This window comes from Podarcis melisellensis (genome assembly GCF_964234715.1).
Source record: "Podarcis melisellensis genome assembly, chromosome: 1".
In the NCBI taxonomy this organism is placed as follows: domain Eukaryota; kingdom Metazoa; phylum Chordata; class Lepidosauria; order Squamata; family Lacertidae; genus Podarcis; species Podarcis melisellensis.
Window position 1 is genome coordinate 90,511,224 of NC_138528.1, and position 23,023 is coordinate 90,534,246.

Here is a 23,023-nt window from a genome sequence, read left to right on the forward strand (position 1 = left end):
GAGAGAGAGAGAGAGAGAGAGAGAGAGAGAGAGAGAGAGAGAGTCTTGAAATATCAGTACCATATTTGTAGGATACAGAAAATAAGCAATAAGGGAAATGAGAGCAAGTAGTTCATGCATGTGTCTGCAGTAATATCTCATTCTGTGTCTTCCCACACTGGGCCAATTCGCATTATAACTTTTATACGGCATACATTATGAAACTGTAGCACCCTGCTTGTGGTTAACGCTTAGCTGGAATGAAATATTCAACGCAGCAACAGAGAAATTAAAATAATAATTTATTTGTCAGACAAATAAATGAGAGGCTCAGTGGTATATGGTTACCAAGCTCTGGCCTGCTCTCCTGCCATCCTGGCCAGCACTTATATTCCCTTAATCCAGCCCCCTTTGCTCCTCCTGTGGCTGCCTCTGTCCAATCAGCCTGGTTGGAATTCCTATTGGCTGTTTGGTAGAACCAATCACAAAAGATACACCCACAAAAGATACACCCATTTCCTTGCCCTTATAAGGGAGACAAAGAGCTATATATATGACAAATAAGTAATAATATATCTTACATGGAATCTTAATTACCAGCTCACCTCTTGCCCTCCTTGCCCTATTGCCTTCTAAAACAAATGTTTAATCTTACATTTTTATGTTCAACAGATGTCAAGGATCTTGAGTTCACATCAACATTGAAAGATTTCCTTCATTTAAGGTTTCTAAACAAATGCCTGACAACTATATATCAAGAGTGCTTGGATGGCGTCCTCTGTCTGGCAGGGGGGCTAGGCTGGTGGCTGACTTAATTTCAGGATAAATACAACTCTTACAACCATATGAAATAAGAATCTAGCATTCCTTAAATCCTTTGCATAATTACATTTAAGCCAATATATTTAAGCTATTATATTTCATACATTATCATAGGTAGCCTCTTAAAAGAATAAAGCTTCTCAAAGTAGAAAGGAAGGAACTCAGTAAAACACAGCTTTTAAAAGAAGCCTCTTTAGTTTACACCCCTCCTTTCACCCCCCTTTCCAGCCTAAAAATAAAGTAGAAAGAAGCTTCTTCTCCAGCCAAGCCAGTTGCCTTTTCCCAACATTTATTGCCCTTTTTAACTCTCTCAGTTTAAGAAAGAAACAGCTTTAGAAGATTTCCTAAAAATGTTCTCTTTTTTCTGTCAGCTAAATGTTTTTCCCATTTGCTTCTGGCCTTAGAAAATTCAGCACTTCAGGTCCATATTTCAAGGCCTTCCCGTGGGCTCCGATTAGACCTCTTTCTTTCCATAGAGCTCCATGTGCATGCAGGGTTAAGAAGGCATATTTAGAATCAGTATAGATGTTTGCCTTACATCCAGCTGCCAACTGCAGAGCTCTAGTTAAGCCTATAAGTTCAGCCTTTTGTGCTGAGGTGCCAGCAGGCAAAGCTTCAGCTTCCACAACTTCCTCATTGGTGACCACAGCATATCCTGCTCGTCTGGCACCTTCATGCAGGTAACTGCTACCATCCGTATAATATACAACATCTGGATTTTTCAATGGCTCATCTTTCAGATCAGGTCTACTGGAATAAACTTCATCCATTATTTGGAGACAATCATGTGATTCTTCATCATCTACCTCTGGTAGGGGCAGCAAAGTCGCTGGATTGAGCATATTCACTACTTGTAGATGAATCCTGGGATTTTCACACAATAGGCCTTGGTATCTAGCCATCCTTGGGTTCGTTAGCCAATAACTACCCTTATATTCCATGAGTGTCAGAACAGCATGAGGTACATTCACATACATCGTCTGGCCAAAGGTAAATTTATCAGCTTCTTTGACAAGGCTCGCAGTGGCCGCTACTGCCCTTAGGCATGGAGGCCATCCTTTTGCTACTGAGTCCAATTGTTTAGACAAATAAGCTACTGGACGGTTCCAACTTCCTAGTCTCTGGGTCAGGACTGCCGCTGCAATCCCATTCTGTTCATGTACATACAGCTGAAAGGGTTTTTCCGAATTAGGCAATCCAAGGGCTGGGGCCTCCATAAGTCGTTGTTTGATAACTAAAAAGGCTTGTTTCTGCTCAGGTCCCCATACGAATGGGTCCTTTTCTGCACCTCGAGTGCTTTCATGTAAGGGCTTGGCCAGACTGCTGAAATCAGGTATCCATAGTCTACAAAACCCTGCTGTTCCCAGGAATCCTCTAAGTTGTTTTCTTGTGGTAGGTTCCTTGATAAGGCAAATAGCTTCTTTCCTCTCTGGTCTCAATGCTCGTTGTTGGTGTGAGATGTCAAAGCCCAAATATTTGACCTTTTCTAAACATAACTGTGCCTTTCTCTGGGAAACTCGGTAGCCAGCTTCCCAGAGCAAGTGGAGCAGTTCCTCTGTCCCTTCTTTACAGGTATCAAAATCCTTTGCCGCTAATATAAGGTCATCTACATATTGCAGAACCACCTTTTCTCCCGGTATTGAGGGGTAACTTGTTAGATCCCTCGCCAAGGCAGTGCCAAATAAAGTTGGGGAATTTTTGAATCCTTGGGGCAATCTTGTCCAGGTTAGCTGGCCTTTTGTTCCTGTCAAAGGGTCTTCCCACTGGAAGGCAAATATAGGTTGGCTCTGTGGTGCCAGCCGGCAACAGAAGAATGCATCTTTCAAGTCCAATACAGTAAAAAATGTTGCTTCTGGTGGGATCAAACTCAGCAAGGTATATGGGTTTGGTACATTTGGGTGCAAGGTTTCGATAGCCTGGTTTACGAGCCTCAAGTCCTGCACTGGCCTGTATTCATCTGTCCCAGGTTTTCGAACAGGCAAAAGGGGTGTGTTCCATTCTGATTGGCAAGGCTTAAGCAGACCATATTTTAATAGGCGGTCCAAATGTTTCTGGATGCCCTCTGCTGCTCGCCGGGGTAAGGGATATTGCCTTACAGATACAGGGGTAGCCATAGGTTTTAGGGTTACTACAATTGGAGCTATATTCTTAGCCATTCCTGGTGGGCTATTTTCGGCCCATACTCCTGGTGGCACCTGTAGAGTTCGGAGGAGCTTGTTTAATTCTGTATCCAATGTGGGTTGGACTTGCAAGGCTGACATTAGGCGCCATGATTGTTCCTTAGGTACTGAGAGGGTAATTATTCCTGCTGCTTTTGATGGCAGTTTCATTTCTGGACCTCGAGGAGTGAAGGTGATTTGGGCCTGCAATTTGGACAGCATATCTCTGCCTAAGAGAGGTATTGGACACTCAGGTATATACAAAAACTGATGGGTTAAACGATGTCCCCCAATCTGGCATTCCAAAGGTTGGAGGAAAGACCTCTTAGCTGACTGTCCAGTGGCACTTTTAATGACTACACTTTTGGATGCCTTTTTCTGCAATAGTTCTGGGAGTACTGAGTATTCAGCCCCAGTATCAATCATAAAGTCTATTAAATGGCTCCCTAATTGAATCGTGACCGTGGGCTCCTGGAAGCCTAACTTTATGGAGTCCGGTCGTTCCTAGTCTTGAGTAAAATCCTCTTCTGCCAGTCCAATAAAATTGTCTCTACTCCGTCCCTGTCCTGGTCTCTGATATCTTCCATCTCGGATCATTCCCCGTCCCCGTCCCTGGTTTCTTGGGCCGGAGCCTGGGCCTGGGCCTGGGCCTGGGCGTGCTTCTTCCAACCTCAAGGGTTCAGGACACTCCCGCTTCCAGTGACCCTCCTTCTTGCAATTTGCACATTGATTCCTTCCCAATGGTGGATTCCTTCCTCGCCCTCTCCCTCCATTTAAGGGGCGGTGGTCTTGCTTCACTGCTGTGGCTAGCATCACCATCTTTTCCTTCTGCCACTTCTTCTTCTCTTGTTTCTCAGCCTCATCCCTATTCCGATAAACTCGGCGTGCAATGGCCATAATTTGGCTCATCAGCATCCCTTCCCATCCTTCTGATTTCTGAATTTTCTTACGAATATCAGAAGCACACTGGGCCACAAATGTAGCAGTAATCATTCTGCTGTTTTCAGGGGCTTCAGGGTCAAAAGGAGTCCATATACGATAGGCTTCCTGCAGCCTCTCTAAAAAGTCTCCCGGACTCTCATTTGGTTTCTGTTCTACTTCTGAAACTTTAGACATATTAGTGGGCTTCTGACATGCCCTGCGGATACCTTGCACAAGCGTCTGGCGGTAGGTGGTAAGTCTGGTCAGGTGAATTGCATTGTTTGGATCCCAATTAGGATCTTCCAAGGGAAAGTTGTCTTGGAGATGACGGTCAATATTAAAAATATTTCCCACTCTGGCCTGCTCACGCAAATATATCTGTGCCTTTTCAATTATGTCTCTCCTTTCCTCAGTGGTGAAAAGAGTATTTAGGAGCTGGCGACAATCTGTCCAAGTAGGGCTATGAGTATTTACTATTGAAGTCACCAAGTCCATCATAGCCTGAGGTTTTTCTGCAAAAGATGGGGTGTGTGTTTTCCAATTCATCAGATCTGTAGTTGTGAATGGAATATATTGCAGGGTCGAAGTTCGAGGTGGCCGTGGTCCGGGTTGCCCATTAACCAGCGCAGGCTCCTCAAGTGCATCAAATACTCTTCTAAGAGGGGCTACTACGTGACCTTTCTCTTCACTTTGCTCTAGGGGCCTCAAATCATAAGGGATGGTATCTGTTCCAAGGCGTTCTTTTAGCAGCTTTATACGCCTGGCTGTATTGCTTGCTGACCGATTAAGGTCTCCCTGTAACTTCTGTAATATTTCTCTGGGACTTGGATGTACAGGGGTTTGGGGTGGGCAATCAGTTGTTCCACTAAAGGAGACTGTAGATGGAGGTCTATTAGGAGTCACAGGTGGAATAACCACTTCTGCTTGGGCTTTATTATAGGACTCCAATGCCTCCTGAAGATATTTATCATAATCTATCAAGGAATCAAGCTCTGTGACTCCACCCCCATTATTCATTCCACTTTCTTGCCTTGGGGTTACAACTGGTGGAGTGTTTGGATTAGGCTCCCTTCGATGTGGAGCATAGGGTGGAGGTGGAAGCACCTCTTCCTCTGGTCCCTCAAAAATGGGTTTAAGTTTATTTGGCAAGATTCCTTTCCTAGCTTCAGCTTTTACAGCCAATAATTTGCATCGTTGGACTTTGCATTCCCTTATCCATGGAGGATTTTTATTTAATGTGCTCAGCCAGGAATCTATATATGGAAATTGTTCTGGGCACCCTCCAGTTTCTTTGGCGATATCAGTCCAAAGTTTGCTTACTAAATTTATATCAAAGGTTCCCTGGGATGGCCATCCAGTACTTTGTTTTGGCCATTCTAGTTCACATAACGTTCTCAAGCGCTCTGGCGTCATTTTGACTCCATATGCCCCTGAGAAGGCTTTCTTAAAATTATTTAACATACACTCAAGAGGTGTATTTTCCCCCTTTGAACCCCCAACTCCCATTGTATGGCCCTGTGAAGTATCCACTCAGTCACTCACAGACGCGCTTTGTGGGTTTCCTTGCCTAGATGGAGTCGCCTCACTAGGAACCGAAGTACTGCCCACTCCACACTCAGGTCAGCTACAGATTGCTCTGTACTTTCTCACACATACAATGCGCTGGATACTTCACCACACTCTACCTCCCAGTTTTCCCTTTTCCTCCACCAGACCACCATCTGATGTACCCAACCACCTAGCGTACTCAGTTTCCCCTTACTGAGACGCAGAAGTTTGATCAAGACTTCTCTTCCTCCTAATTAATTGGAGGGCCAAAAATCCCTTTGTGCACTTACCCTTGGTTGGTTCCCTGTTTCCCCCGGTCCGTCGCCGCCAGTGAGCAGGGTATCAGACAGACGAGTCTTCTGCGTTCCCCCTGGAAAAATTTACCAGTGCGCGCTTTGGGTAAGCAGTTGTCCTCTCTCTTGTACCCTGCCCAGTAGGGCGAAGGGGCTGCGTTCCAGCAGACCACTTATCCGAGTCACGGCACCATAAAATGTAGCACCCTGCTTGTGGTTAACGCTTAGCTGGAATGAAATATTCAACGCAGCAACAGAGAAATTAAAATAATAATTTATTTGTCAGACAAATAAATGAGAGGCTCAGTGGTATATGGTTACCAAGCTCTGGCCTGCTCTCCTGCCATCCTGGCCAGCACTTATATTCCCTTAATCCAGCCCCCTTTGCTCCTCCTGTGGCTGCCTCTGTCCAATCAGCCTGGTTGGAATTCCTATTGGCTGTTTGGTAGAACCAATCACAAAAGATACACCCACAAAAGATACACCCATTTCCTTGCCCTTATAAGGGAGACAAAGAGCTATATATATGACAAATAAGTAATAATATATCTTACATGGAATCTTAATTACCAGCTCACCTCTTGCCCTCCTTGCCCTATTGCCTTCTAAAACAAATGTTTAATCTTACATTTTTATGTTCAACAGATGTCAAGGATCTTGAGTTCACATCAACATTGAAAGATTTCCTTCATTTAAGGTTTCTAAACAAATGCCTGACAACTATATATCAAGAGTGCTTGGATGGCGTCCTCTGTCTGGCAGGGGGGCTAGGCTGGTGGCTGACTTAATTTCAGGATAAATACAACTCTTACAACCATATGAAATAAGAATCTAGCATTCCTTAAATCCTTTGCATAATTACATTTAAGCCAATATATTTAAGCTATTATATTTCATACATTATCATAGGTAGCCTCTTAAAAGAATAAAGCTTCTCAAAGTAGAAAGGAAGGAACTCAGTAAAACACAGCTTTTAAAAGAAGCCTCTTTAGTTTACACCCCTCCTTTCACCCCCCTTTCCAGCCTAAAAATAAAGTAGAAAGAAGCTTCTTCTCCAGCCAAGCCAGTTGCCTTTTCCCAACATTTATTGCCCTTTTTAACTCTCTCAGTTTAAGAAAGAAACAGCTTTAGAAGATTTCCTAAAAATGTTCTCTTTTTTCTGTCAGCTAAATGTTTTTCCCGTTTGCTTCTGGCCTTAGAAAATTCAGCTCAAGGTTTAACATGAGGCCCATTGGTATCATTTTACTTATTTACCCATTCCTAATTGTGTTTTTTCAGCCTGTAAGGGCAGCATATGTAATTTCCCCTTTTTATGACTTTGAGAATTGTTTTTTCTACTATAAATCAATGGGGCCCTCTTGTCTTAGGAGAAAAGCCAAGGTTTTTTCTCTGCCTGGCATGGAACATTTGAAAATCCTTTTTTTTAAAGCTCATTTTTAAATACAAGCAAGCCTTAATAAAATATATAAGCTTTGATAAAAATGCAGGCTTATCATTAGATGCCTCAAAACCACCACATTTAATTTCATTTTTGCCATGTCCAACTGTCTTGTGAGTTTTTGCATGTCCCATACTTCAGAAAATTGTCCACACAGGAGGAGGTAACCCATGACCTTGAGACATCATCACTCGCCCCCCCCCCCATCAACATGTGGCTGCTTCACCATGTAACCATCACACAGTATAGGTAAAGGTAAAGGGACCCCTGACCATTAGGTCCAGTCATGGCCGACTCTGGGGTTGCGGCGCTCATCTTGCTTTATTGGCCAAGGGAGCCGGCATACAGCTTCCAGGTCATGTGGCCAGCATGACTAAGCTGCTTCTGGCCAACCAGAGCAGCGCACAGAAACGCCGTTTACCTTCCCGCCAGAGCGGTACCTATTTATCTACTTGCACTTTGACATGCTTTCGAACTGCTAGGTTGGCAGGAGTAGGGACTGAGCAACGGGAGCTCACCCCGTCGCAGGGATTCAAACCGCCAGCCTTCTGATCGGCAAGTCCTAGGCTCTGTGGTTTAACCCACAGTGCCACCCGCGTCCATCATACAGTATGCATTGTGTCAATAAGCACTTGGTTCAGTAAGACATTACCATTCCCTTAATCCATTTAATTCAATGGGAGAAGAAAAGGTAATTAAAGTGCAAAGTACAGAAAGCTAGTAATTCCCTAACAGGGGGTGGTCAAGCCACCAACAGCAGATATTAGAGTCCACAGCAAAAATAGTAATTAACACAGAATCTCTTTCTGGGTCAGAGCAGCATATTAACATTGCATCACGAGAGAGAGAAAAAGCAAACTTTTTAAGGTAGGCCCCCATGGTATTTGGTGTATTTTAATGTATTTGGTGTATTTCCATCTGTATAAGATGGAAAGGCTTGGCAGAGGCAATCTCAAGGGAAACTCAAAACAGTAAACTTGGATAGGCTTCTGTTTTGATTTAGGCTGCACACACAGCATACATCTAAAGCACATGGCTTCCCTAAAATAATTCTGGGAACTGTAGTTTGCCCCATCACAGAACTACAATTCCCAGCACCCATAACAAGCTACAGCTCCCAGGATTCTTTTGGGAAAGCCATGTGCTTTAGATGTATGCTGTGTGTATGCAGACAAAGTTGGTCCAGTGTAAGTTTTCAGGGAGAAGCAGAGTAGAATATTCTGAAACTTTCATAAAGATGTATCTGCTGAAAATGTGCATTCCTGGACTTACAAACCCACAGCTGCTTAACACTCTCGGGGCTCTTCTTAAATCCAGCTCCCTTATGTGGAGAAGGAATGGTAATATATTCATAAACTACGTCAAGCTGACTCACAATGCAGCAGAGTTTTAATGTCAGTACCGTGCCACAGCTGAAATAGCCTACTTTTACTTGTACAAGGAAGAACTATTCCTATTGTTTATGGCATTGCTCTAAGAAAAGATCATATTATTTGAAACAGCGTCTGAAAACCGGAGCATTAAAAGAAGCCCTTTGTATTATGGAAATATAAAACACACTTTTGCAAGCTGATGAAAATATGTCCATAGAATTACTGAAAACATGTCTATAGAATTACATCATCTTAGATTATGGGATGCAATTGGAGTCTTAAACAGCAGTACCCAGGCCAATGGAGGAGTCACTGGCCCAAGCTTGTTAATTATAGGATTTGAAGTCCAAGCAGCCTCTCCATCAAAGCTACACCATCAGGGGGCCAGGCCCAAGTTGTTTACCCACATTCATGTTGATTTTGGTCAATTACAAAATGGGTGGGTGGGTGGGTGGCAAGCGGTTTTCCAATTTGTTTCAAATTAGTGCCTGCAACCCAATGGTGTAATCATCTGCACATTCCCTGATTTGCCGTCCTGGCCCATGCTACATCGCTTGCCACATGTCCGTGATGTAATTAAGCCATGCATCAGTAATTAACATCACAACGTTTCAACTGTGGGATCTCACTGGATACATAACATCACCCTAAATTATTTATGGAAGTCCCTGCCAGCTGCAGATTCTGCAGAGCAGCTGTATCTCCTCAAAGCCAAGCAGCTAGTCTGCATGTACATTCGCTAGCATGAAAAGTAAGAACTAAAACACCTTGGCGAACCTTTAAACAGAGTAGTTTCTTTTGAGATTATTCTCACAGGAACATGGGACACTGCAGTCTCTTGGGGGAGGGCAACAGCTCAGTGGTAGAGCATCTGCTTTGCATGCAGAAGGTCTAAGGTTCAATCCCCAGCATCTCCAATTAAGGCTGGAAAATATTCCCTGCCTGTCAGTGTTGACAATAATGAGCTAAGTGTACCAATGGTCTGCCTTGATATAAGGCAGTTTCCTCTATTTCTAATACTGTATTAAGAATCTCTAGCAGAAACTATAACGTGTTGTTGTTTTTTTAAAAAATGAAAACATTGAACCAAAATATCTCATCTTTTTCTCAAATAAGAGCACAATATGTTTATGGAAAAATTCAGATGGGGGGTTTCCAGGGGAGGGGAGTGGAAGTACCATACCTCTTTTCTTCCCTTTACACTCACTCCATGGTTCCAGCCGAAACTTCCAATTCAACAAAATGCATGTGGATCAGCCAGGGTTTTGCACGAGCAGCAATATTCATCATCAACATTTTGGGCAGCCCCCTTCTGTGTTTCACTCAGCACTCTCTATTGGCTTAATTTACCCTCACTGAACTCAGCACAAACGAACATGAATGGTTGCGCAGCATCATGTTGTCATCCCATTTACTGCATGAGTCCTAATTTCACAGGGAGCACCCGCATGACTAATCCAGGAAGAGAACATAGTAATTAGAAGGAAAAACCGACGCTGAAGCGGCAACAGTTGGTGCAAATATAGAAGTCGGCAGGATTTTAAAAAGGTAAACCCTCTCACAATTAAAGGTTTTGTTTTTTTCATTGTTGTTTTAAACTACTACTGCTGGTTCCCCCTCGAACATGAATTAAGACCAAAAAATAGGAACAGGAGAGCATTCAGGGAACCCTGGAGGATAACTTTGTAAGGCGAGAAACCCTCAACCAGCTGTTGCGCACACACAACACACCCTTCCAAAGAGCCAATTGGCAGGAGTTCCACTTCTCAAATAGGGCTGTGTGCACAACCCTTGCTGTTGGGCTGGGTTGGGGAATCGCACATGGTGCAACTGATTCCCCATCCAGCTTTGGGGTACACAAGCCGAAGCCTGCATTCACATGCATATGGCTCACAGCCAGATCAGGGAGCATTCTTTTCTGAGAAGCCTTCAATTGTCACTAAACTACTCAAAACTTTCTCCTACTTAGATCTTTTTGCAGTGATTGCTTGCTCACACCTGTATGTGTGACATTGCTGATTAACTCGGAAAGCCTTCTCTTGCCAATTTCTCCATGAAATCACTCGGGGCTCACAGGTGATGGGCTGAGTTATCACTTTTCACCCAGCAGTTCTCAAAACATCTGCAGCTAAAGTGTGGGGGGGGAAGAACCACATTTCTTTTAGCTCATGGATGGAGACCAATATCCCAGGATATTGAAAAACTATTTGTAAAATGCAGCAACATTTTCCAGGGCTGGGCCAGCCCCAAAGCACAAAGCTAAGGTGGCTATTTACAGGGCTATAAAAATAAACAACTAGCTAGCAAGGGGGTGGGAGACCAAATCTAGAAATTAAAAGAATGCTTGGTTCATATAAACATTTCTCCCAAAATGTCTGGCAAATGCATTAATTATTCCCAATGGAAATATCATCAATAAAACAAATATTCTCTCTCTCTCTCTCTCTCTCTCTCTCTCTCTCTCTCTCTCTCTGTGTGTGTGTGTGTGTGTGTGTGTGTGTGAGAGAGAGAGAGAGAGAGAGAGAGAGAGAGAGAGAGAGAGAGAGAGAGTGCATGCCTGCACACACTCACAGGAATAAGTGGAGACTTTAGTCATCAGTTCTCTGATATCTTCCTTTGCACTTGTCACATTTAATTTCTTTTCCCACATTAAGTCACTTTCCCTTTCATTTAACAGTCTGTGCAACTTGCCAAAGAACTGCCAATGGACACCTCATTTTACAGAAGAATAGGCCAATTTTACCAATGAGGAAAGGCTTTTAATGTACCATGGAGACAGTACAATGAAGTGTGGTAATTTGCCTGTGTTAATGATGTTGCTACGCACGGATCAGGAAAAACAAAATCTTGAGTGGTTTAATGGTACACAAACCTTGTATGGCCTGTTGCATCTGAAAACAGACAGCAGGAAATATCTGTGTCCTGGGATGGCGCATAAAAGTGACTAAAAATAAGAATTTAATAGCAGAGTCACAGAGTAACAAGGCTACTAAAAGCTGATTCACACATTCATGTACATAATTCAACTTGCATCTGAAGTGTGAATTTTCTCCACAGAAAAGCATTATGCTATCTGTGTCAAATGATATAGAAGCTCTAGCTGGATTTGCTCTGCAACCGTAGTTGAAGAGAAAGAAAAATCAGCATTTGATGTAGCAGTCATCAAAGACTAAACATGCAGGTGTGAATTCACCATACTCTAATGATCAAATATCACATAATGGCAGACTACAACATAATTAAAACTTAGGACTTTATATAAAAGTACTCCAGATGTGAAAATTTTCACTTATTTGTGTGATCCCTAAAAGATTACCAAAATGAGGGAAAGTGTTTTTCTGTGGAGTGGATAGATAGAGAGGGATAGGGAGAACCCCCAGCAGAGTTAAAAAGTCACAAAAGCAGGGAGCAGTGTGATTTAGGCTGTTAAAGCTTTTAATATCACATTTAGCCCATTACCAGAGCTTCCCTGATCCTACCCTTCTTAGCATTGAACAGACCACACACCTTAGTAAGTTTAAAATGTTTTACTAACATTGTTCCAAAGGTCAGCTTCATGCATTTATCCATACAACAGAAAGTAAACACGGGCAAAAAACTTGGGATACAAAATATAGTGAAATACCTCCAAGTATGCAGTCTGAGCTAAAAGCAAGCAAGCACATCACATGGTGAAAGAAAATGAACAAAGGAGGAAACTTAACTTCCTTCCTTCTAGGTGAGCGGCATGACCTAGCTGAGTCTAGGAATACAATTCTATGCTCTTAACCCCTTCATGCATTAACTAGCCCTAAGCTTGCTACTTGTGTTTCACGACAACTTCCCACAGTTTCCTCACAGCTGCATAACTTAAGGGGGAGGGAGAGAATACTTGATGAAACCTGCATCCCTGTTTAGTTCAAGAGCCTATTACTGACTTTTGTCCACAGCAGCCAGCAACATCTGCACTGCAGAATGCTTTACTTTATCTTGTGTAGTTCTGACTGAAGTGATTGCCAAATCCTTCTAAAGCTTCATCAATATCAGAAAAAGTCATTTTTTCACAACTTTGATTCTTCTGAGACAATAGGACAGTGCCTAAAAATGCAGGGATGTGATTTGGCTCCAGCAATTGTCTCTCTCTCAAAAAAAAGCTCCCTTAAAAACTAAACATCTGTGAGTTGCAACAGCCTTTTCTTTCCGATAAGCAAGTTTTGCACTATTTCTTTTTTAAAAAATCTTAATTTTATCATCAGGGTTTATCATCTACTCCCATTGTGTGTGTGTAAATGTATAGCTACACAACTCACTGAAGATGTAGTTCAAACTCATGTATGACACATCTCAAATAAGCACTGAAATGTTTAGGATAGGATAGGATTTCCTTGATTCTTGCTTCAAAAATACATCTTGGAAAATAATGAGTACTCTTCAATTCCTCCCAATCTTTAGAACCTCATAAAATATTATCCAATGAATTACTCTTCTAGTAAATGGCATAGAGTTGACCTTTCAAGTAAATATATTTTAAGAAGTCTTACTGGTAATATAAAAAGTGTTCTGATGGGCTGTTATAGGTCAGTTACAACTCAGCAGATGTTAGTGAACTAACGGCCAATTCACACATTCAATTTATAGGATGGGGATATTATGGCACAAAAAGACCCTCAAAATAGCTGCTCTACAGTTCCAAGGATCAACTAGTTAATTGTATGGCACTGGTTCCCATATAGTTCTATCTATGTTAGCCATATGGGACGCGGGTGCCGCTGTGGTGTAAACCACTAAGCCTTGGGCTTGCTGATCGAAAGGTTGGCGGTTCGAATCCCTGCGATGGGGTGAGCTCCTGCCAACCTAACAGTTCAAAAGCACGTCAAAGTGAAAGTAGATAAATAGGTACCGCTCCGGCGGGAAGGTAAACAGCGTTTCCGTGCACTGCTCTGGTTCGCCAGAAGCAGCTTAGTCATGCTGGCCACATGACCCAGAAGCTGTACGCCGGCTCCCTTGGCCAGTAAAGCGAGATGAGTACCGCAACCCCAGAGTCGTTTGCAACTGAACCTAACTGTCAGGGGTGCTTTACCTTTAGATTTTTATGTTAGCCATGCCAATGTAATTCTGATTTAATCTGTAGTTTCTGGTACAAATTTACCTGAAGGAGGAAAACATACTTTCCAAAAACAGCAACATACGATATTGTGATCCCTACCATTTCATTCCTCTTCCTCCTTTACCATGAATAAACCACAACCAAGTCTACTATTTTATTAATATTTTTTCCCCATACAATGTGGTACTGAAAACCAGAAACGGGTTTCTGCAAGAAAAAGGCCCAAACTTTACTTGTTTTGATTCCACAGGGCAAGTAATTTTTGTGCTTTTAAAAATGTTTTGAGTGCATAATCTTTAAAATACCCATCAGGGAAATGAGCCATAGGGTGTGTTTAATGAATATTCATTTAGAAGCTTGTATTTTGTTTAAGTAATCACACATACAGATTAAAAGATAATTGTGATACAGATGGAACAGTAGATATCAATTTAGCAAATGTTGTAATTACCTCAGTTGTTATTTTATTTAGGAAGTAGGTGTCAGAGAATGATGATTGTGGATCAAATTCTGTGCATATACAATGAGTTGTATTCAGTGGTGTCCTTCTGCTGGTGAAAAACTCTTTGATCCAGCAGAGGCTCCCATCAGTAGAACCGGGAGGGAGACTATTTTAGCCAATTCACCTCCGCATTGGAAGCCTAGCACACCACTTTCCATGCTGTCTCACAACCCTCAAGTACAGGCCGAAGGGGGGGAGGTGCAGGTGTAGAATGAATATGCAAAACGTCACCTTCCTTCCTGGATCCAATGATGGAAGTCACATCGGACTGAAGGGTTTTCCATCACTAGACAAATACCATTGGATAAAACCCTAAATTATTACCTCCTTCTGCTATTCCATTATACAGAAGTGTTTTCTGTATCTCAGTGTTCTGCGAAACATTCAAAAACACTTCAACCACCTTTGTTTATCAAAAAAAATCCAACCCTGTATTTTATGTGTTTCCATGGACATGGAGATATGTGGATAACTAATGTATGGAAAGCAGTGTTTATCAATTCAAGACCATCTTTAGATCTCTACACTTGGAAAAGAAACAAAGTTTGGGAGTACCATCATCACAACATTTTAAAATGTCACTGTAAGCTTGACTTGCAAAATCCTGCCCTTGTTGGCCACAGACTCATGTCCGTGCCAACACGAAGTTGCTTTTAGCCCCACCACTGAAAATGTTCTACATGTTTATATTTCTGGCTTTTACCTCACAAAAACTGCAAGTAATTGTGTTGTTCCTTATATCTCATCATTACTCTCAGGAGAACCCAGAGCAGCTAACAGCAAAGACACAGTATTAAAAACAAAACAAAAGTACATCAGAAGTGAGCATTAAATACAAGTCCAAAGAAAAATACAAATGATGTCACTCTTATTGTGCTCCATAGGCCTGTTTGAACAAATAGTACTGAGTTGCCATCTGGACAGATATAATGTGGGGGATAGTCTGATCTCAGTAGTGAAGGATTTCCACAGCTGCGAGACTGTCATTGAGAATTACTCTTTTTCTTCTTTCAAAATTATTGCAATCTCCAATAACTGAAGAAACTGAGTATCCAACTAAGTAATACTCAGGATAGATGCACTGAACTCAAAGGACATAACTTCATTGATTTCAATGAGTGGGTATAATTAACATTGAATATCATAGAGTCAAGATGAATGTGCGTCATATGGTGTAAGATACTGATTCAGACAGGAGCAGCCAAATTACTGTGTGCTGTGAGTGACTACAAAATAAGCCCAATCTTCCCACGCACATGGCTTCTGAAGTGATCAAGACCTAAAAAATCACTTCTTCCCTGGATGTAGACAATAGGCACTCTTACAAGTGAAGCATCTGCAAGTTCATGACTTCAGTTTCTACTTAACTGTGGAAGTGGCTGAGGAATTAGTGTATTACTCTGGGGAGACAATAAAAATCAACACAAGGTCTGAAATGCTGGCAAAAGGATTCAATTACAGCATTATTTGTATTTCCAGTTCTCCCCCTATTGTGTTCTTTCCTTGTGACTTTTCCAAAGTCTCCCTTAAGCAAAATGGTCTCACCCATTGATTAAAGCACAATTTTCAATGGGCCAGTGATTGAGTTATCTGATAGCTCCTGATGAAAGCCATCAACCGGGACTAAAATAAAAGGTGGAATCGATGAGTTTTTCATTACAAGATATTGACTGTACTGAGTTCTTGAGTGAACTAAATAGAGATCCAATGAGTACATTAAGTAAGCAGCACAGTAAAACACACTGGGGGATAAACTGACTAAAATATATAATCAACCACTTAATTCATGCATATTAATTGGAGAGGTGGTGATTTATTAATTGGTTATCTAAACGGATAGCCCCACCTACATTCCATAAGCCAAGAGTAGGTAATGACAAATTAAACATGTCACATTCAATTAAAATTTAACAAACCAATGAGAACCCCAAACTACATTCAAAACCAAACCAAATATCAAAGTCTTACTATACATCCAAGCTTTGGATTACATAAAACTCCAAGGACAGTCCATAAGATATCGCTGAGCATCCATGTAAATATTCTTGACCCTACCTGACTTAATGAGGCACTAGCTATAAATGGCAGAATTAATTAAATCCTACTTGATTTCTATAATGTAGTGGTGAGGCATCTTGCTGCAACTCAATTGTTCTGAAATCACAAACAACCTGGGCAGGTGGGTGGGAATGCATCCCATTGTAGCCACTAGTGTACACTGGTGTCAAAGAACCAGAAGAGGTGAATATCATTGGTTCTAATCCTCAGGCTCTGCTGCCTTGGTAACATGTGGAAAGAGAGAAAGAGTGAGCAGAAAAACAGGTGAGCAGGAATAAGAGGAATGTCAGAGACAGAATAATGAAGGCAGCTGAGAAATGGGTGGAGTCAGAGATGAGATGATGATGATGATGATGATGCTAATTTATTATGTATACCCCACCTAATAATAATGATGATGATGATGATTTATTTATACCCCGCCCATCTGGCTGGGTTCCCCCAGCCACTCTGGGTGGCTCCCAATAGAATACTAAAACCACAATAAATGCATCAAACATTAAAAACTTAGGTCTTTCAGGACCAGTGTTATATGGTCTTGGTGGCCACTCCCAGTCACCAGTCTAGCTGCTGCATTATGGATTAGTTGTAGTTTCCGAGTCACCTTCAAAGGTAGCCCCACGTAGAGCGCAGTCCACGGGCAGGTAGGGTCTCAACCTGCATACCAGATGAAGCTGGTAGACAGCTGCCCTGGAAACAGAACTGACCTGAGTCTCCATGGACAGCTGTGAGTCCAAAATGACTCCCAGGCTGAGCACCTGGTCCTTCAGGGGCACAGTTACCCGATTCAGGACCAGGGAGTTCTCCACACCTGCCCATCCACTGTCCCCCCAAAACAGTATTTCTGTCTTGTCAGGATTCAACCTTAATCTGTTAGCCACCATCCATCTCCAACCGCCTCCAGACACTCACACAGGACCTTCACTGGTTCTGATTTAAAAGGGATGAAACTGAAGAAAGAACATGTCTGATACTCTGTTCACATACAATCCATGATTTGGGTCCTCAGCATCCATTTAATAACTGTGCATGAACCTTGGGAAGAGTTAAGTCATTTGGATACATTGATCACATGACTATGCCCTTTACTGGTAGATATCATGTGGTCATCCAAAAATTCCACTGCCTATCACTGGTTCCAAACAGAGCCTTTTAATTGTACGCAGGTGTGAGACACAATGAACAAGGCCAGCCCTACAATTAAGCAATAAGGAGACTGCTTCAGGTGGCAAATGCTGCGAGACAGCATGTGTTCCTTTCTTTGGGAGGATGCAGCTATATATACAACACAACCTGATCTACACCCCCATAACTAACCTGCTGTCCTCAGATACAATAGCCAATCTAAGCAACTTCAATATGTGGAATATCAGGACAGTGGGGGTGGAGAGACAGAAGAGATCTTGTTTGCCTTAGGCAGCCCCTTACAACAAAGCATATGAGACATCTACAGTTAAACTGAAACCAAAGAGATTTCTGTGCTAATCCCTCCCAGTTCACACAATAGCAGACCTAGGAGTTTATGAATGACACAATACAAAAGCACAAACTTTACCCCCCCCCCCAGCCACTTATTTGGGTTCTTCTCCACTGCTTCAGATTTCTTGTAACAGCAAACCATCTGTGGAAGAAACTACCATCTAAACAGAACCTAAGTCAAAGGATTGGGAAACAAAAGTCGAAATCTAGAAAGGGTGTCATTACAGTTTTAAAAATAGAAAACTGGTTTTCTCAAAATACTCACTGCCTTTGCATCACTAGCGTGTCATTTCGAGGTCCGTGCTCTCTTGTAATCCTGTTGCAACCTGCAAGAAAAGAAAAGCACAACGAAAATAAAGAATGCTAAAAATAGCAGAACAGAGTAAAAATGAAATGTATGTTATGTCATTCTCCTCCAACATTTAGCAAATGGAAACAGAGACACAATTCTATTCTGAAAGCTTAGCCATTCTTCAATCAACTGTCTCTTCCTGATGGTGTGTTGCATGGTGTCTTGGCGCTGAAGCATGCCAAACCGTCTACAGCCAAGATGTCTCCACCTTTAACGCACAAGTTTAATCTAAGAGCAGATGAAGCTGGAACTTGGGAAAATGACAACTCTACTGCAAAAAATGCACACAACATGTTTTTAATAAGGCACCCCCAAAAAAACCTCAAAAGCAAAATGGGAGCAAATTTCTTTTGTACCAGAGACAAGTACTGTATTGGAAAATACTAGGTTCCTGGTAAACAGGGGGAATGTCTTGGAATTTATAAATCACAGATATACAATAAATGGCAGTTATTTGTGAGTTTCTAGGAAGTTTCCCTTTCTCCAGTAAAGTATTTCCAGACACTCATTTCCAATCCTACATTAATTTTGCTTTGACTTCAGACACATCCAACACTAGGCAACTTCACAAACTAGGGAAAACACGGTAGAACTTCCTCTATCACTGTGTCTGTGTTCTTCCTTCTCCTGTCTAAGGGTTCAACAGAGATAGTTACCATGAGATAATGATCCCTGCCTATAAGAACTCTTGCAGACCTTGGGTCACTGTGTCCCTGTATGGAACTATAAAATCCACAACCCTACATACTAAATTTCCTAGGATGCAAGAGACTTTATATCACACACTGCAGACTGTTGTTTGAACAAATAAATCAAAGGTGGGGACCCTGTGGCCTTCCAGATGTAGCGCGGCAGTTACATCTCAAACCAGCCCCATTTTATGGCCATTGTTGGTGGGGCTAAAGGGAGTTGAGAGGCCAACATCATATAGAGGGCCACTGGCTCCCCCAGCCCAGATAAAATGTGAGTTCTGGGATTCTTATCTGAAGGACTGTGCAGAACAGACTGTAAGAAATAAGCTCAATTCATTTGGAAGCTTGCTGTTCTAGCTTTTGGCCAACATGTTACTTGCTGGAAAGTTTCTAGCACACATCAAACTGTGGTTACATGCCGTGGTTTGTTCTGCAGAAAAATACAAATTAGTTAACATGCACATTCATTCTCAACATCTAATTCTTAGAGAGTTATCTTCCTCCACACAGGAAACAGAAACATATGTGACCTTTGTATTGTATCCAACTCAACCAAACACAGCTCATTTAGAATTTCATCGCGTTCTCAACGGTGATTCAAAGCACTTGGCAAATAATCTTAAGGAATAAACAAATCTGAGAAAAATGTGAAACTCTCTGATGACCATTCAAGGAGCAAACACAGCCTGCATTGCAGCTCAGTTTACCAAGGGCCTCCAATTTTTCAAATGAGATTGTACTTGGAGAACAGAGTATTAGAATCCAGGTTGGGGTGTGATAGTACATCTGAATGTTGCCCCACACCAAAAATTCCCTGCCCACAGAAAGCTTGCTTTAGGAAAAGAAAGGTTCTAGCCTAGGCTGGTCTCCAGTGTGCTATTTTTCTATGAACAGGTTTTGTTTTGGTTTTCTTTACACAGGGGAACTTTTAGAATGTAAAATTTTCCACCTGCACTTTAAGCATCACATGATTCTGCTGACTCTTTGATATAGATACAAGCCTGAAGTGCAGAGAAGCTGCTGTAATTTTCTGTGAGTCTATAATTGTGCTTGATCTCTCAGGCAGTTTACCTACCACAAGGTGCTCACATCAATAGAACTGTACAATGTGAACAAAACAAACTTGCAGTTAAAATAATTCATATACAAAGCAGATGAAACAGAGTAGGATTCATCATTGTCCAAAGGGCAATTTAAATAAAATGTCTTAGCTGATGTCTAGTAGCACCTAGATATGGGCATATGTAAGCTTCCCGGAGCCTTCAGTCTTTGCAGAGTCAATGTCTACCTTCCAACCAGAGTCTGCAACATACAACCTACTTTTAATTTTGAAACCATACACCTCCTTCCAGCAACTCCTGCAGCCAAGCCGCTGCCAAATGCATTCCTATGCTTTACTTTGGATCATATCAACAAGGCCAAGAGGGAGATCTTGTCCTCTGAGCAGCCCAGGGCCTCCATATACACACCCCAGGCTTTCACCCCAGAGACATCGCTTTGGTGCTGCTAACTCAGCAAAAACAATGTGGGAGGCAGCAGTATGAGTTACCAGACTCTGGATCCACAGCAGGTCCATTGTCTCTTGAGGCACACAGATGCTAACAGCAACCAACAACAACACGCCCACTTTCAGCATTTTTCTAGGGTGTCTTCAGGAAAGCTGGGATTACTGAAGGTCCTCCTCTGCACGGGGTTAGCCCAGGGCAAAGCAGCCAAAGGAACATAGTGTAATCCAAGGCAGGCAAAAAGTAAAGTTCCAAAAGCAATGATCAAAGTTCAAGAAGTCCGGAAGAAGCAGGTAGAGGAATCCAAGAGGTCACATTCCAAATGTGCATGGAAAGAGGGCAGAAGCTTACTCTGGCAGGAACCTCTCACATTAAGAGAAGCTGCTCATAAAATAGGCTACAAGGTGACCCTCATATACTGTTTACTTGTGGCCCTCCAGATATCACACAAGTGTAACTCCTGCCACCCTTGCCTGGGATAGATGAGAGATGAAGTCCAGAACATCTGGAGACCACCAATTTTCCTCCTCTGCTTAAGGCCTGGTGGAATTAATTGGCCCATGGACCCATGAGTAGCTCAGTCAAACGGCAATGCTTGGATTACAGCCAAGCAGCACCTTTGAGAAATGTAGCTCAGTGTGTCAGGTGATATATAAAGTGTTGCAGTTAGGCGCTGAAAGCCCCAGTTGAAACACACATGTGCACCAAAGCCTTCCATAGGTTCTGGGTCTTTTCTTTTGAAAGCTCTACAAACTAACAGCTATAGTAGACAGACAGACAAGACACTGAGACTCTGATGTATTATTATTAAACATTTATAATATGGAAATTCCCCAACAGTCATACATCCTACTCCTACTGCTCCTAGTACTATGCCAACTAAGTAAATTATTTTACTTAAATGTGACAGTTTCTGGCTCGAAACATCAAAAGACATACCAGATAAGAAAAGGATAAGTAGAGGATGAGAAAGAAACAAGGGATGAATTCACTGAAATTATTCAGTGGTTTAGCATTAATTGGTTTGGGACACAACATTTAGGCGAACAACAATGAACTATTTCCAAAGTAACAGATTGTAACACTCCTACTAAAGTAGAATAATCCCTTACCCCACGCACAGCTTCTCACTGTTACTATTTGAATATTGAATAATCGTGAAGTGCCACTGAATGCAAGAACATCATCTGGCTCGGTGACTTTTTGCTTTCTGGTTAGAGAAAAAGAGAAGCTTCAAGTAAAAAACAAGTAAAAAAAACTATGGCAACATATGGCTCTGAAAATCTCAGTCGTGATCTTTGCCCACCCCTAAAGCAAACGAAGGCCCCAGAAACAGGAAAAAGTGCACTGCTTTCAAGAAAAAGCGCAATTCAGAGTGGTTTTATATGTCTGGTTTTGATATCCATCACAAAGAGAACACTTGTGCAGAGAAAGACCATGGCTATTTTGGCAACATAGATCTAGTTAGAGCACTCTCCCTAATGGGTATGTTTTGCAGCCATACATTCATGGATCCTTCAAAGATGAATCTCATTTCTTTTCTTCATAGAGGTACCAGCTTGGTGGATCAACGGAATCCCTGCACATAGTGTATCTTGATTTCAGTAAGGCTTTTGACCATGTCCCCCAATATATTCTTGCAGAGAAGCTAGTAAAATGTGGGCTGGACAAAGTCACTTAGGTGGATTTGTAGTTGGTTGACTGAGCCAGCTGAGAATGCCAGTGAGAACCAGTGAGAATGCTTACTAACAGTTCCTCATCATTCTGGAAAAAGTGACACATGGGGGACCACAGAGTTCTGACCTGGGCCAGCAGTTGTTCAACATCTTTATCAATGACTTAGATGAAGGTATTGAGGGGATGCTCTTCAAATTTGCAGATGACACCAAACCTGGAAGGGTGGCCAATGTAACCGAAGACAGAATTGTGATTCAAGATGACTTTAACAGATTGGAGAACTGGGCCCTAACTCCCAAAATCATATAAGGACTAATGTAAAGTTCTGTATCTAGGCAAGAATAACCAGGTGCACAAATATAAGATGGGGGGGGCACCTGGCTTGCCAGTAGTATGTGTGAAAAAGATCCAGGAGTCTTAGCAGACCACAAGTTTAACATCAGCCAACAGTGTGATGCAGCTGCAAAAAAGCTAATGATATTTTAGGCTGCATCAACAGAAGTGTAGAGTCCAGATCAAGGGAAGGAATAGTACCACTCTATTTTGCCTTGGTGACACCACACCTGAGTCCTGTGTCCAGTTCTAGATGCCACAATTTAAGGATGATATTGACAAGCTGGAATGTGTGCAGACGAAGGCAACCAAGACGACCAAGGGTCTGGAAACCAAGCCTTATGAGGAACGCTCGAAGGAATTGAGTATGTTTAACCTTGAAAAGAGGAGATATACTAAAGGTCTGTCACATGAAGGGCTGAGCAAGCTTCTTTTCTCCTGTTCCGGAGACTAGGACCCAAACCAATGGCTTCAAGTTACAAGAAAGGAGATTCTGACTAAACATCAGGAAAAACTTTCTGACATGTGCCTTCAACCAGAAAGGTTTCATAGGCCATGTTGTATTAATATTTAAGCAACTGGTAACAACCAGCAAATCCTGGCAAACATCTGGAAAACCTATTGATTTTTCCTCAGGCACCACCAAAACATTATTGGATCTGTTTTGCTGCTTTTGTGCCATCAATTGTTATAGACGCTTTTCTAATGAGTTGTATATGTTATTTGATCTTTTGAATTTCCTTTTATAGCTTTTTAGTCACCTCTTTGAAGCTATGTGGTGGGAGAAAAATCACAAAGATAAATAA

The 23,023-nt window shown here is 42.0% G+C and overlaps 1 protein-coding gene across 10 annotated transcripts in view; it reads right to left on the reverse strand.

Annotated features, from left to right (window-relative positions):
- SEMA5B (semaphorin 5B) overlaps positions 1-23,023 on the reverse strand; it is a 347,589-nt gene that overhangs the window by 224,411 nt on the left and 100,155 nt on the right. For all 10 annotated transcript variants that reach the window (XM_081924848.1, XM_081924846.1, XM_081924845.1 and 7 more), the window contains one exon: positions 17,924-17,984. The gene's annotated coding sequence lies outside the window, so the exon portion shown is untranslated. The remainder of the gene's footprint in view (positions 1-17,923; positions 17,985-23,023) is intronic.